Raw genomic sequence first — 12,040 nt, 5'->3', positions numbered from 1 at the left:
GACCTAGATTCTACTCTGTTCCGAGCCAGATCTCAAACTCAAGTTGCAAAAATGAACAAGTATGTAATATAACTGAGTGACTAGGTAGGAGTAATAGGGAGTGGTGGAGCTACAGATTCGAAAGCAGACAAAAAAAAAAAGGTTCCACTCACAGCAACACACACACACACACACACACACACAGAGAATCGTTCTAGATATGCTTAGAAAGGTTTAGCAATCCTTGTCTGGAATGCGTTAGTAATGGCGCTCCCTGGTGTCCAAATAGGAAGTAAAGTTGTTACTGAGAAATGACCATGTTCTGGCTGCTTAACTCTGTTTCTCCAAATAGAACTGCTTTTTAAAGATTTCTTTTTATTTGATTATATATCTGTAGTATGCCACATGTGTGTTGGTGCCTGCAGAGGCCAAAAGAGGGAATCAGATTGCCTGGAGCTGGATTACAGGAAGTTAGGAGCCACCCAGTGGTCCCCCGTAAGAGCAGTAAATGTTCTTAACCACTGAGCCATGTCTCCAGCCTCTAATACATTGTGAGCGTGTGTGTGTCTGTGCGTGTGTATACTCCCCCACGGGAGCCATGGTATACCTGTGAAGGTCAGAAGACAACTTTGGGGAGTCAGGTCTCACCTCCTATTGTGTTGATTCTGGAGACTGAACTCACTCTGCAGACCAGGCTGGTCTTAGACTCATGCAGATCTGCCTGCCTCGGCCTCCGAGCTCCACTTCTTTCATTCTCTTTTTCTTGGGTTTATTTATTTTATTTTATGTATATGAGTATTCTGCTTGTCTGAATGTGTGTGCATTGAGTTGTGTGCACTGAGTTCATGCCTGGTCCTGCCAGGGTCCTCTGGGAGAGCAGAGCAAGGGCTCTTAACCACTGAGCCATCTCTCCAGCTGCTAAACCCCATTTCTTTCACAGAGATCCACTTGCCTCTGTCTCCCGAGTGCTGGGATTAAAGGTGCGTGCCACCACCACCCAGCTTTTTTTGTTTTTGTTTTTGTTTTTGTTTTATTTTTCAAGACAGGGTTTCTCTGTGTAGCCCTCGCTGTCCTGGAACTAGCTCTGTAGACCAGGCTGGCCTTGCAATCTTTTGTTTGTTTGTTTGTTTGTTTGTTTTCTAAGATTTATTTACTGTGTACAGTGTTCTGCCTGCATGTATGCTTGCACTCCAGAAGAGGGCACCAGATCTCATTATAGATGGTTGTGAGCCACCATGTGGCTGGGAATTGAACTCAGGTCCTCTGGTACAGGAACCTGTGCTGTTAACCTCTGAGCCATCTCTCTAGCCCCCATTTCTTGACTCTTACTGTGAATCCTCATTCATTCACTCAACATCTACTGAGCATCTACTCATAATAACCACTTCCTACCGTGTATATGAAGAGCTAATTAGTAATGTCTTGAGACATTACTAATTAGTAATGTCTTGAGAGGGAGTTGTAAGAGGAGGTGAGGAAGTGTAGAAGAGTAACCGCCTAGATGCTGTGCAGTAATCACCCAGGAGGCTGTGCAGAGGCGCGGTCTGGGAAGGCAAGGAGCAAGTGGGCTGCTTCAGACTCCTACATCCATATCTTCACGCTGATGTATGACTTCTACACAAGTCAGTCAGCCTCCCTGGCCTTGAAATCTTCCTCTGGCCTTAGCTTTTCCTAAAGCTCAGCTGAGTTAAAGCTGAGTGGTAGCTCAGACCTGAAATCTCAGTCCTTGAATGGCTCCGTCAGCAGAAGACCAACCTGTGCTGTAGAGTGAACTCCAGGCCAGCCTGGTCACAGAGTAAGATTCTGTGTCAAAAAAAAGTAGATGACTTAATGTATATAAAGCAATCAGAAGAGTGTCTAGCATAATATTCTCAATAAATACTGACTTTACAAAGAATATCAGAACCATTAAAGAATTACACCAATATCAACTATGTATGTTAGGTGTTATAATGTACTCAATGATCCCAGCACTCAGGAGGTAAAGGCAGGAGGATAAGGAGTTCAGAGTCATCCTTAGCTACAGAATGAATAGGAGGTGAGTCCTGGGCTACTGAAACCCAGTCTCAAAAACAAAACAACAAAATTCTAAATCTAGAAATACCAAGTCATTCTGAAGATAAAATTGAGAATAGATTGAAGAAATAGAAGCTAGACAAGGGATGTATTCAGGCAGATGTACATGGAAAACCCAGCTTACCTTGTTAATTTAATTATTGTTTATGTTTGTGAGTGTTTTGTCTGCATGTGTGTCTATGCACTATCTGTGTGCCTGGTACCTGTGGAGGCCAGAAAAGGGTATTTGACCCCTTGAAGCTGGATTTACAGGTGGCTTTGAGCCACTTTGTGGGTTCTGGGAACCAAACCTGAGGCCTCTGCATGGACAGTAAGGATTCTTCACCCCTGAGCCATCTCTCTTCACCTTCTTGAACTGAGCAGTGATTGTGATTGGGCAGTAGTGGAATAACAGAAAGGATCTAGATTTGTGATGTATTTGGTGATTAATTGGGTGATCAGGTAAGGCATCAAGATTGATCATGATTAATTAATGACTGCGACATTGGAAAGCACTTTTTAAATTTCTTTAAAAGATTTATTTATTATGTATACAACATTCTGCCCGCACGCCAGAGGAGGGTGCCAGATCTCAGTACAGATGGTTGTGAGCCACCATGTGGTTGCCAGGAATTGAACTCAGGACCTCTGGAATGCTCTTAACCTCTGAGCCATCTCTCCAGCCCCCACTTTTTAAATTTTTAAAATATTAAGTTGGGTAGTGGTGGCACATACCTTTAATCCCAGCACTTGGGAGGTAGAGACAGGCAAATGTCTGTGAGTTTGAGGCTAGGCTGGTCTACAAGAGCTAGTTCCAGGACAGGCTCCAAAGCTATAGAAAAAACCCTATCTTAGATAAACAACAACAAGAACAAAAATTAAATTGTGGCTGGGAAGTGGTGGCGCACACCTTTAATCCCAGCACTCAAGAGGTAGAGGCAGGCAAATGTCTGTGAGTTTGAGGCCAGGCTGGTGTACAAGAGCAAGCTCCATAGTTACTGAGAAACCCTGTATCAAAAAATAAATAAATAAATTTTGGTGTTGAGCCTAGACCAACCTTGATTTGCTACGTAGACAAGAATGACCTTGACTTGATCTTCCTGGCTCCACCTCCTGAACACCGGTTGGGTTTACTTGTAGGACACATCAGGCCTAGCTCTTAGGAACTTTATAGGCTAGATATTATGTTAAATACACTACGTCTAAGTATCCTTTCAACACATATTCATGAGCCAAACAATGAGAATACAGTGCTAGATAAAATAAACATAACTTATCACCCCTCCCTGTTGAGCATGCCTTAAAAAATTAACATCCACAATAATCTGATGATGCTACATAATTCTGATTCATTTTATAAAGGTTTAAATTAAGACTCTGCTAAGTCCTATTTTCCTACATGAAGGCTGTGTTTTTAATCTATAAAATGAAGGGAGATATTGCCTGCCTTGGGGAGTTCTTATATAAGTTTTAAAACTGTAACACATACCTAACTTATGCTAAAATTATAATTTTTTGAAGGACACGTAGAAAGGACGTGACAAAGATGAGACTCAGAGGGGAGGGGCCGTGGTGGCACACACTGAAGATGAGACTCAGAGGAGAGGGGCCGTGGTGGCACACACACGACCCAGCACTCAGACTGCAGAGGTGGATCTCAGAGTTGGAGGCCAGCCTGGTCTACATAGTAAAACCCTGTCTCAGAGAAGAAAAAAACAAAAACAATAACAACAACAACAACAAGAGAGAAAGAGAGGAGGAAGACAGGGAGTACTAAATTATTTAGGTACCTATAGAGTTGAATTGTTCCTGAGGAAGAGGAATTTCTCAAAAAGGGATTGTGCCAGGTGACCTGGGTACCACCCATCTCAAAAATGCAAAGGTGTTCTATAGAGAAACAGGTTAACTATTGTTCTAGCTTCCTGGGAGGAAGGACTCTCCTGGAAAACCAGGAATGATCATTGTACCCACTCCCTTCATCTACTGGGTTCCTCAAGGGACTTAAAAACAATGACTTGAGCTTTGCTTAATTTGTCACTTCCCTTGTTACTTCTTTCTGCTGTCTCGCATCTTTGCTATCAAAGCCCACAAAATAGGAAAAGGAATTTGTCTTTAGCAATATGAATAGCAAAAAGGAATGAAGAAACAGACTCTACTTCTCAGGCAGGCTGAGAAAGGCCAAGGGATCAAGAGGAGCCCAGAGAAAACTGAGTTCCCTGAAGCCACATCAGAGATGAAGGAGGATTAAGATTTAAGGTTAGCTAGTAGGGGTAAAATAGTTAGCCAATTGGCTAACACTCAGCAAACCCTCTGGCCACCGGTTCCTAGGGACCAGGGGCGGGAAGACTTGTTTGGAAACCAGCAGAGCCCAGGCGAGATCACCCAGGACATTTTCCTCCCTGGCTCTCGACCCTTCAATTTGAGGAGTACTAAGTCAACTCTAGCATTTTGACATAAGAAATGGGGGGTGGGGGGTGGGGCTTGAAAACGTCACTGGGGTATAGAAATTAATGCTTATTTGTCGTACCAATGACCAATGGCCAATTTACCATTCCACAAGAGTACTTTACTTAATCTGCACAATTCATCAAGACATTTGTCATTCACATCTTTAATGAAACAAGCAGGTTGGAGGTGCAACATGCCTTTAATCCCAGTACTACAGAAGCAAGCAGATCTAGGCCAGCCTGGTCAACAGAACAAGGCTACACAGAGAAACCCTATCTCAAATAACTAAATAATAAATAAACAATAAAATGAAGCAATGACTCAGAAAGTATCTCTGTGGTGCACTATTTTTTATTTTATTTTATTTTGATTTTTTGAGACAGGGTTTCTCTATATAGCTTTGGAACTTGAATCTGGAACCCACTCTGTAGACCAGGCTGGCCTCGGACTCACAGAGATCCACCTGCCTCTGCCTCCCGAGTGCTGAGATTAAAAGTATGAGCCACCACTGCCCAGCCTGCAGTGTACTCTTACAATATTCTGATTTGTAAAATATTTGTTGAAGATCTGTCTGTCTGACTCTCTCTCTCTCTCTCTCTCTCTCTCTCTCTCTCTCTCTCTCTCTCCCTCCCTCCCTCTCCCTCTCCCTCTCCCTCTCTCTCTCTTTCTCTCTCTCTCTCCCTGAAACAGGGTTTAACTATGTAGCCTTAGCTATCCTTTAACTTGCCTCCAACTCAGAGATCTTCCTGCTTAATGTCTTTTATAAACTTTTATTATCATTATTATTATTATTTTGTTTTTTTAGGCAGTGTTTTTCTGTAGCTTTGGGGTCTGTCCTGGAACTAGCTCTGTAGACCAGGCTGGCCTTGAACTCACAGAGATCCTCCTGCCTCTGCCCCCTGCTGGGATTAAGGTGTGTGTACCCACTACCTGGTTAATTTTAATTTTTAGACTTACTTTTTGCCCTTTTTTTATTATTTTGTTTTTCAAGACAAGGTTTCTCTGTAGCTTTGGAGCCTCCTGAGGGCTGGGATTAAAGTCATGTGCCACCACCGCCCGGCTTATTTTTTTACTTTATGTGTATGAATGTTTTGTCTACATGTAAGTATTATACCACATGTATATCTGGTACCTTATGTGTATGAATGTTTTGTCTACATGTAAGTATTATACCATATGTATATCTGGTACCTACAAAATATGGCCTTTAAGATATTTTACTAATATAAGGCTTTTTATGACATGAGGCATGTCTACTCCTGACAGCACCAATTTACTTTGAAAAAGGATGATAGGCATCAAAGAACCTCCATATGGAGTTCGTTTTCATTTTTTTTTTCTTTTTTTTTTTTTTGGTTTTTCGAGACAGGGTTTCTCTGTGGCTTTGGAGCCTGTCCTGGACCTAGCTCTGTAGACCAGGCTGGTCTCGAACTCACAGGGATCCGCCTGCCTCTGCCTCCCGAGTGCTGGGATTAAAGGCTGGAGTTTGTTTTCAATGTGGTAAATCTGGCCATTTGGGCAGGAAAGTGCCCTTGCCTCGACTGCTAACATTAGGTTGTCCAAACTGGACAAGCAGGACACAAAAGAGAGTGACTGTTGAATTTTGCCAAGACAAGGTAGGACTGTCATTCAAAATTCCTGTTTCACAGAAAAGTTTGTCCGTATTCTCTACCTGTAGGCTGAAGATGGATGCTCCAACAACATTGCAGAGGCATTTGGGGTGATTGTTCACTTGGCCAGATGTCTGTGTCACTTCTTAGTTTTGGAAGTTCCTTGCTCTGCACTTCCAGTCTGATGGGGTTAAAGACTACCCAGTTATAGTTACAGTTTTTTTCCTTCTTACCAAAGTCAAAAAAGAAACTCACAAAAGAGTTATAAAGTATATAAGGTTGAGAGGCATAAAACTTAAATTGTTTATTTTAAAAATGTTTTGAACTCTAAAAAGATAGTTTTTGGTTGGTAATACAAGTTAGGATACAACATAAATCAGGTACAAAACTCTGAACTCACCAAGACAGGATAGATAATGGAGTATTTTCTTTGAATTTGTCAATATTAATGGACTAGACATTGTGAATATAATTCTTACCTGATAATTGTTCTTATTGTGTACAGTTTTACTATGTTAGAGTTAAAGCCTTTCCTTTCTACTTACACAGAAGGGGGAAATGTTGTGAGATAGCTGTGCACGGTGTGAAGACATAGTGCTGTGACTGATCTGACGACCAAGAGCTAGGCAGGAACCATAACAGGGCACTGGGGCAGAGAGAAAGGTGAGGAGGAATCTAGTCCATACGCTCAGGAAAAGTGAGACACACAGAGGAAGCAGGCTGTGCAGCATGGAAACAAAGGCAAAACATAGATTAATGTAAACTGCTTAGCTTAAGTAATGAGAGCGAGTGGGACAAGCCTACGTAAGCTAAGGCTGAGCTTGTATAATAATAAGTCTATGTGTTGCTATTGAGAGTTGGATGACAGGACAGAGAAAGACCTGTCGCACGCAGTTCAGCAGTTAAGAGTACTTGTTGCCCTTGCAGAGGAGCCTGGCTCTCACAACCATTCCAGATTCCAGGAGATATGCTGCTGTCTTTTGAACTCTGAAGGTTTAACATTGAAAATATACCTAACATAACTACAAGTTTGACCATTATAGATGACTAACAACAAACCTATATTTCTTAATTATACATTACATTTTTAAATGAGCTTCATAGGAACAATACCTTAAGCAAGAATAGAAACATATATACAGTATAACAAAAATAACCTTAAATTTATAATATACAAAAATCCACACCAGTGTAAACTATTTGTGATTAATAGTTTTTTTTAGCTTAAAGTGATTTAATAATCTACCCCTTTATCCTATCCTTTCCATGACCCCCCTTTTTTTGTTTTTTCGAGACAGATAGTTTTTTGAAGTTGTTCTGGATGCAGGATTTTGAGGAACCCGCAACAAAGGCCTTCTGGAGGCTGGATCACTTGGGTTACTTGTCTTCATTGGTATCTAGTTCCTTTATCCTGAAAACACACAAACACTTTTTTAAAGATTTCTTTATTTTTTTTATGCACATTAGGGTCTTGCCTGCATATGTGTCTGTATGATGATGCCAGCACTGGAGTTACAAACAGTTGTGAGCTGCCATATGGGTGCTGGGAATTGAACCCTGGTCTTTTGGAAGAACAGCCAGTGCTCTTAACCACTAAGGCCATCTCTCCAGTCCCCAACACATAAACTTTTAAAGATAACATGTATATCTTGCCAAGCAATGGTGGCGCACGCCTTTAATCCCAGCACTCGGGAGGCAGAGGCAGGCAGATCTCTGTGAGTTTGCAGCCAGCCTGCTCTACAGAGCTAGTTCCAGGACAGGCTCCAAAGCTACAGAGAAACACTGCTCCCCCCCAAAAACAAACAAACAAACAAACATATATATCTGTATTAACACAAGCATGGACTGTGTGGTATGCACAAGTCAGCTAAAGATGGTTTTCTACGTGTGAACAGGTAAAAAGCATCTGTTAACTCTATTAAGCCCATTTGGACTGTATGTCCAAACCATTATCCACGCCATATGAAATTATGGCATGTAATAATAAGTTATGAAGACTCTGTAGCTAACAAGATCTATCATGTCTCATCCAGTCTCAGAGCTGTCCCCAAGTCAAGGAATCAGCATATACATCACCTGTATTGTAGTTTTCCTAGGTTTATTTCTTTATGACTGTGACCAAGATTTTCAGTCAAATTTGGTCTCTATTAATGTTGAAGAAGTCTACAGCCTTTCATTTCCCATGGAAACAAAAGCATAACCTCTCCACCAGCAGAATACGTTCTCTGAATCCTATTTTAAAGTTAAGACATCCCTAAGGTATCTAGACTGGTTCAATTCTGCAGCTCCTTTTACAGCCCCATGTCTTTCAGCAGCTGCTGTTCATTCAACAGTATTCAATACTTTTTAAAAAAATTTCAAGACATGTTTTCTCTGTGTAGCTTTGGAGTCTGTCCCAGAGCTCACTCTGTAGACCAGGCTAGCCTCAAACTCACAAAGATCTGCCTGTCTCTGTCTCCCAAGTGCTGGGATTAAAGGTGTGCACCACCACTGCCCGGCCCATTCAACAGTATTCAAAAAATTCAAAGTCGTCAAAACACTATAGAGGATCCAGACTCTCTGTGTATTTCCCATCTTTACATGGCTTATTCCTTTCTCTCTCTTTCTCTCTTTCCCTCCCTCCAAAACCACATAGAAACCCTGCCTTGAAAAACCAAAAAAATTTAAAAAAATAAATAAAAAAACTTTAATTATTTTTAAACTATTTTTTTCTATAATTATCTATATCCATTTTCATTTCTTCTTCTTCTTCTTCTTCTTCTTCTTCTTCTTCTTCTTCTTCTTCTTCTTCTTCTTCTTCTTCTGTTTTTTTGGGGTTTCTCTCTATAACCCTGGCTGTCTTGGAACTCACCCTGTAAACTACTAGGCTGGCCTCAAACTCGGAGAGATCTGCCTGCCTCTGACTCCTAAATGCTGGGATTAAGGGCCTGCACCACCTTCACCTAGCTTTCTTATACACCTACGCACACTGTAACCCATTTAAAATTATTTTCAGTCTGGATCTGTTTTACTAAGAACCTGTAGTGTTCTCTAACTACATGAATCAAATCATCATTATTATTATTACTATTATTATTATTACTTGGTTTTTCGAGACAGGGTTTCTCTGTAGCTTTGGGTCCTGTCTTGGAACTAACTCTTGTAGACCAGGCTGGCCTCAAACTCACAGAGATCCACCTGCTTCTGCCTCCCAATGGGATTAAAGGCATGCGCCACCATGGCCCAGCTGAATCAAATCTTAAACTACAAAGTGACAGCTAGGCCCTCTGCCACGTGGCTCTTGTGGTTAACTCCACCCCCTCCCTGGGTCTGTGAGAGCTGAGCCTTGAGTTTGTGGGCCTGGCCGAGAGCTGCATTCAACCAAAAGCTGTTTTAACTGCCCAGCTCTAGGAAGTTGGTGCCCGCACTGTGCAGGTATTTATTACTTAGCTTGCTGCTTCTAATTAGAGTGCTGTCTCTCAAGTGCTCTGCTGTTCATGAGCGCCTTTTTTTTTTTTTGGATTTTTCGAGACAGGGTTTCTCTGTAGTTTTTGGTTCCTGTCCTGGAACTAGCTCTTGTAGACCAGGCTGGCCTCAAACTCTTAAAGCAGTCATAGCCAGGTTGGGCCGAGGTGGAGCGCACCTTTAATCCTAAAACTCAGGAGGCAGAGGCAGGCGGATCTCTGTGAGTTTGAGGCCAGCCTGGTCTATATAGTGAGTTCCAGGACTGCCAGGGCTACACAGAGAAACCTTGTCTCAAAACCAAAGCAAAAGAACAACAAAAGAACCTTTCCAGATGGCTCCACCCTTCTGGCCTTATTGACCCTCTCACATCTGTGACACCAGAGCAGCTCCAAACCACTGGATGCCAACGACTCCATACATATTAGTGATTTATTGAAGCCACTTCATTCCACAGATGTTTACTGCACACAAGTGTGTGCTCAGACCTGCCTGTGACAGGCCCAGTGGGTGGACACAGAGATGAATCAGACACAACCTCAAAGGACTTAACAGTTGGTAGAGGAGACAGACATTAGACACAAATACAATTTACCAGAACTCAAAACAGGATGACCTAAGTGATATTAAGGAACTATGAGCAATATGCTATATGCATAGGCCTCAATTACTTAATTATGATCTCCAGAGTGCATCACAGGTCAGAGCCGAAGGGTGTCATCTTCAGCCCCTTGTTTTCCAGCAGGGGAACCTGAGATTCAGAAATGGCTAAGGACATGGTGTAAATCTTTCTAGTCTGACTGGCTGAGTCTTCCAGGCCATCTGAAACCCAGTCCTGGGGTTTTACCTCCTCTTCTGGTAGCTTCAAATCCAGTAATTCCATATCAAACAGGTATCGGGAAAGTGCTCCCTCCTGGTCTATGGTGAGGCAAACCCCAGACACTGAGCGCAGGAGGCGGAGTACCATCCCCAGCTGCCAGCCCAGTCTTTAGTATTTACCACCCTGCTCCTACCACTGTGTCCCACAGTTTGTGGTGTTGGGGTACAGGCCTAAGCACATGATAAGCAAGCAATCTACCCTACCACTGAGTAATAGTCAAATTTTCAAGTATTTTTCAGGATTTTTTATTCTTTTGAAACAGGGTTTCGTGTGTAGACTTGGCTGTCCTGGAACTAGGCTGACCTCAAACTCACAGAGTTTGCCATCTGCCTGCCTCTACCTCCCAAATGTTGGGATTTAAGGCATGTGCCACCATGTCTGGCTAGAACTTTTTAAGTTAAGGTTTCATATAGGCCAGGCTGGACTCGAACTTCTGAACCTTCTGTCTACACCTCCTGAATGCTAAGATTATAAGCGTGTGCTACCACACCTGGCTTGGAACATATTATTATTATTATTAATGGTTTCATTGAAGCAACCAGAATGTGAGGTGCACTTCAGGACCCTGTTATTTCTAGGACTCACAGACCTCTTTCCATGCACCGATTCTGTCCGCCTCCCCCAAATTTCTCCTAACACATCCTATTCTCCTCCCACAGGAGAGGACCAAGGACCAAAGAAGAGGAACAAGGTCCAGAAATGAGAACAGGTTTCTGAAGGATCTCAGAACACGCTTTTTCATTCACTCAGTCATAGAGCGGCCTGAGTCTGATTGTCTTCACTTCATTTTCTTTTTTTCTTTTTCTTTTTTTTTTTGGTTTTTCGAGACAGGGTTTCTCTGTGGCTTTGGAGCCTGTCCTGGAACTAGCTCTTGTAGACCAGGCTGGTCTCGAACTCACAGAGATCCGCCTGCCTCTGCCTCCAGAGTGCTGGGATTAAAGGCGTGCGCCACCGTCGCCCGGCTTCACTTAATTTTCTATACAGTATACGGTAGCATGGACACGTACTCTGTTATTTTCACATCCTCGGGGTGGAGAATTTTTTTTTGTTGATTTTACAAAAAAAAATGATACTTGGAAAGGTTAAACTATTTGTCAGAACTGGTCCTCTTTATTTGTAAGTCCTCTGTAAGAAGGGCTGTCCATCTCGTGCTGTTTCCACTGCACCTAGCGGAGCTCTGCACGTGGTAGAGCACCAGAAAGTTGTTAAAAGAACGTGGCTTCTCCAGCCAAAGCCCGGCGCCAAGGCCTGGGTTACAAGCACCAGGGGGCGCCCACGAGTCTACCCGTCGCCTGTCTCCAGGGCCCAAGCCGGACCTTAGGCCTGGGTGCGGTCCTACCGCTCCGAGCAGTTGCGCGCCAGGCCGAACTCGGGGAACAAGAGGAGCCCCACGTCTTCCCACGCCCCGCCCCCTCCCTAGAGCCCCGCGGAGCCGCGAGGTGCGGAACCACGACACGACATCCTGTTTTTGGGGCCCGCGCAGCTCCGCCTGCGTCTCTGCTGATCGTGTCTTTTCCCGGGGTGCTGACGGCAGCTGCCCTTCCCCCAGTCTCCCCACCCTCCCTAGGGGTCTGGGACCTTCCCACTGCTGAATCACCACCACCCGGCACTCTCCCAAGGCTCAGGG

Source organism: Microtus pennsylvanicus, chromosome 5 (assembly GCF_037038515.1).
Source record: "Microtus pennsylvanicus isolate mMicPen1 chromosome 5, mMicPen1.hap1, whole genome shotgun sequence".
Classification (NCBI taxonomy): Eukaryota; Metazoa; Chordata; class Mammalia; order Rodentia; family Cricetidae; genus Microtus; species Microtus pennsylvanicus.
This window is presented reverse-complemented; position numbering follows the sequence as displayed.